Below are 5,319 nucleotides of genomic sequence, written 5' to 3'. Positions count from 1 at the left end.
CGTGTAATAAAAAATGTATTTTATGTGGTAGCCTAGAACACGTGTCCACTGACAAGACTTCCTGCTCGATGTGGGAGAAAGAACAGTCTATAAATTATGTAAGAACTGTTAAAAAGATGTCCAGGCGCGAAACAATTAAGACCTACTTTTCAGAAAGTCAGAATCGCTTTGATTTGCTAGCTACTGAGGACACTGATTTCCCGAAAATACATGAAAACCAGGAAAATATTAAAAACAGGGATTCCAATGTAAACAAAAAGCTTACCAGAGTTAAATATAGCACAATCGCACGCAAAATAAGCCCAAGCAAAAAAGCACCAGTACAACAAACAATTAGCAGAGAAAACCGTGTCACAACCCCCAGAATTTCTGTTCTTGACAGACCAGAATACCTCAAAGGTAGGGTTTCTGAAATGGAAAAGCTCATCACCGAGCTTTTCAGCATTATTCAAAAAGCGTGTGCGGGTGAACACTTTGACGGAATACTAGGGGAGGTGCAAAATATTAAGCAAAAGTTTGACCAATGCTTAATTCAGGAAGATCTATATGCAATAAACAGGGGTACCGTTCCCCCTTCTCATGTCTAACACATGAAAATTCTCCAATTTAATTGTCAATCCTTAAAATCTAATATCAATACCATAGAGTATTACTTAAATCACTACGAGTACGACCTTGCATGCCTTAGCGAAATATTTACTGCAAATGATCAACAACATAGAAATATTTTAAATTACAACATCATAGAAAAAAATAGAGATGATGGCTATGGCGGTGTCGCCATAGTCTTAAAAAAACATATTGCGTTCCAAAAACTAAATTTTTCATCCAACTTTGATATTCTAATTGTTAAAACTAAAAATTTCCAGCCAAACCTAGTAATTTGTGCAGTGTATTTCCCTCCAAGAGTTCTAATCAACGACTTTAAAAGCGAAATTGTTAGACTTCTATCATTTCTTGAGCATCACGAAAACGTCCTAATACTTGGCGACTTCAATGCAAGGGCGACAGTGTGGGGTGACCATACTCAATCTTGCAGAGGCAACAACCTGCACAAAATTATATCAGAACACAATTTTTGGCATTTGAATAATGGCGAGTACACTTTTAAAAATGATATTTTGTCCACAAATGGATCAGTCCTTGACTTATCCTTTACAAACAGCACTATTTCCTTTGAGTGGAAGACTGACCCCATTCGTCTGGGGGGCAGTCATCACTTCCCAATCACTTTAGAGACCACTATGGTCACGCATAAAGGACATAGGTTTCTGGCCCAAAAAAAAACTATTAGAAAACTTACAAAAAACCACTTTCGAGCCAAACGTTGACGACATGCATCTCCAATTTCATACAGAAATTGAAGCGGCCACCCATACACTCCGCTCAAGAAGAAGTCCTAAACCGTGGTGGACGGATGAACTTGATAAAACTTTCAGATTTCTGAAAGCAGCATACAAGAAATGCAAATCCACTCCCTCACCCCAAAACTTTCTAGATTTAACTGAAATTAAAAAAGACTGGAAAAAACAAGTAAAGGAAGCAAAAAAGAAGAATTTCGAGAATAAAATAGCAGAATTAAACGATGCCCCTACCACAAAAAATGCGTGGAGATTTGTTAAAGCTCTTAGGGGTGATTACAAAAACTCCAACAATTCCCCATGGTCCAACGAAAACGACAAAGACTTTCTGAATTCATTAAAAAATCAAGTTCCGACCGGTAATAACTGCCTACCAATCAATAAAGAATTAATTCCGGTAAACAGCCTTGCAATATCCTTTGACGAATTACATAAAGTAATACACTCCAAAAACAGGAGCTCAGCCGGTGGTGTAGATCTTGTAACATACAAAATGCTTAAAGCCCTACCTGATGAAATGTTCAATAATGTGCGCACTGCCCTCAATGACGTTTTCCTTACAAACCAAATTCCTGAAAGATGGCGCACGATCAAAATAGTACCAATTCCAAAAAAAAGATAAAGACTTAAGTATTTATTCTAACTTCAGACCGATTGCCCTAATCTCTGTTTTTCTAAAATGTATAAACCTTTGTATTAAAGATAGAATCTCAACCTTTCTTGAGGAAAATGATAAAATACCTAAACAGTCTTTTGCTTACAGAAAGCACAGATCAGCCACAAATTGCATAAACTACTTTTTACACGAAGCGGCAAGACTTAAAAAACAAGGCCGAAAAGTCATCGTATGCACCTCAGATATCAGCAACGCCTATAACTGTGTTAGCATAATCAAGCTTAAAGAGATCATGACCCAGGTTGGCATCCACAGTGTCTACTCTGAATGGATTTGCAATTTTCTAGCATACAGAAAACTACAACTTGGCAAAGCGTCCATCGAAATACATGATGGTCTACCTCAAGGCAGTTGTCTCTCGCCATGTCTTTTCAACTTATACACCAGGGAACTGCATTCCATTCAGGATGCGAACACTAAGCTATACCAGTTTGCCGACGACTTCCTCATCGTGTCTCATCACGAAAACACTGATCTCGCCACCTCAAATCTGAGGCGCAAACTAAACGACTTCTCGGTGCTATGTTCTAAATTAAATCTATCTTTTAATGCGGATAAAACCAAGATAATGTACTTATGCAAAGGCAGGCGCACAACGATTGACATTAGATGTCAAAACCAAACAATTGAACAGGTTCACACCATCAAATTCTTAGGTAGGCACATCAGCGCTTCACTTTCTGTCCAAGAGCACTACGCTGAGACAATCAAAAAGTCTTACAGGAATTCCAACCTCTTTAAGTGTATCACGACAATCAAATCAGGGTTACATCCACAGGTGGCACTCAATTACTACAAATCAGTAGTCCGCAGCAAAATTGAATACTGCAGAACATCTACTGCAAACTGCTCCAAGACAGTAAACAATAAAATTCAAACATATCAAAACAGTTTTTTGAGAAGAAGTCTTGGCCTCACCCCAGCCACCCCGATCCCCATAATTTATGCAATAGCCAACGAACTACCACCGGCTGAAAGAGCAACGTGGCTTACTGCCAAAGAATTAATTAATAATCTCATAATAGATAACAGTTTCAGGGAACTCATGGCTAACTCAGACAATGTAAATTCCAGCTACAGCAAAGTTTTTAATGAATTCAGAAATGTCTTTGACGATCTTTGCATTGTAAATGAAAAAACTGCTACCCCAAACCTACACATCATCACAAAAACTCTAAATGATAAAAAGTCCAATCTGGCCACCGACGAGATAAGGTCGACGTACTTGTCTATACTAAATGAATACATAAACTCTAAATTCTGTATATTTTTTACCGATGCCTCCGTTGGTCCTGCTACCACGGGGTGCGGGGTTTACAACTACTCCAACAAAAATGAATATGTTTTTAAAATCAATTTTAGCGCCTCCTCAACCTTCGGTGAAGTGGTTGCTATTTTTAAAGCGCTTCAACTTGCCAGAGAAGCAGATCAGAATAGGGTAGTAATATTTACGGACAGCCTCACTGCCTGCAAACTTCTGGGCAATCACAGCACTCAAAATCACTACATTTTTGCAATTCACAAGTTAATACAAGAATCAGATTTCTATAACGTTACCATCATCTGGACCCCCAGCCACGTTGGCATTGCTGGCAACGAGAAGGCCGACTCTCTGGCAAAGACAGCCGTTAACTGTGATAACATTTTAGACTGTAAGTTTACTATTGACGAAGCCAGGAGAATCATACGTAATCAAATTTACAGCAAATGGTACGATGAATTTATCACCTTCTCCAACACCAAACACAACTTATTTGCCCAGGTTTGCTCGCAGAGGTCCCAAAGAACTTGGTTCAACAAATTACAGTTACACCCCAGAGAAATCAAAATTTTAAACCGCATTCTGACTGGTTACACCTATGACAACGATTACCTCTATCGCATAAACGCGATAAACTCCAACATGTGTATCTGTGGTGAAAATGATGACTACGTTCATCAGACCTTTCACTGTCGATTGCTTGATAATGCCCGGGAGTGCTTCGAAGTCGTTCAGAACAGCGCAGATTTCACTGAGATTTTTCGCGGCTTTGACCTTCGGAAGATCACTCAATTGGCCAAGTATCTTACCAAAGCTGAAGTCAAATTTTGATAATCTTTAAAACCAAAGTTTTTAAAAAAAAAAAAAAAAAAAAGTATATAAAAATATAAATCAATATATAAACTATCACTGGTGTTAATACCGTCCACCTCACTCTAATCCTCACCCCCCCGTCCATCCTTACTATTACATCATCTACACACACTGTGCCTTCGTCTTAAGCACAATTGGCAACTCAAGTCGACCTCATCTAAATGTCACGCACATCCACAAACGCCCGTCTCTTCATTTGATGATCACCATTCACCAGCTATTATCATCTACTACACTCTTGCACATATTTGGATCAGCATACCAATACACGATATCATACGACAAGCTGCTATCGATTACAGGAAACATTTCCAGCTAAACAAAGGACTAGCCTCACATCTTATGCTAATCAGCATATTCGTTTTAATCAGCTACTTTTTAGTGTAGCTCGTCGCATCACATCTATAAAAGCAGAGGGATAACCTGGCGTCTGGGAAAAGTGCCAACCAAACCCAAAACCCAAAAAAAAAAAAAAATTCTGGCATTGCATATTTCACGGGGCAATACTTTGTTACCAGCTTATGAGATGGTAACAAAATTTACCGGTTACAAGAATACACAGAATGCGAAAAGGGTTTAAAAATTGACAGGAACTTTATTTACCGGTTACAAAGGTTCAAGGCGCAGCGAAGCACGCCGGGTAATTGTTAGTATGTAGATATATAAAATTCAAATTATTGCCGATCATAACTAGAATTGGCACATCCGCTGCAGACATCCCAAGTATGGTCAGAGGCTAAAAAATTCAATATTTCAATCTTTGGAAGCGTTCGTGGTACGGATACATATACATTTACTTACATATGAAGACGATTCCATATTTATGGAGAAAACTTGGAGTTATTATAAAAAGTGGCGTGGCACCTCCCATATTAATGAATAGTCAATTATCTGTAGCCTGCTCCAGAGTTGGCCGAGCAAAACCCCTTTTTATTTATACTACAAATAACATTACACAGAATATCATATATACCCTGGTACTCAGCAATACCTAAAGCGCTTATAAATATACAGCTACATAAGTACATGTAAGAAAATTAGGGCAGAAATAAAACAGTATGATGTTTTATTTATTTTGCATATTTTTATAGGAACGTGGGTAAAAACCGCGGGTAAGCTAGTAGTATATGAAAATCAAAAGCGCCATT

This window comes from Rhagoletis pomonella, unplaced genomic scaffold, assembly GCF_013731165.1.
Source record: "Rhagoletis pomonella isolate Grant_MI unplaced genomic scaffold, Rhpom_1.0 Rhpom_scaffold_00006, whole genome shotgun sequence".
NCBI lineage: Eukaryota > Metazoa > Arthropoda > Insecta > Diptera > Tephritidae > Rhagoletis > Rhagoletis pomonella.
Note: the sequence above shows the minus strand (reverse complement) of the source record.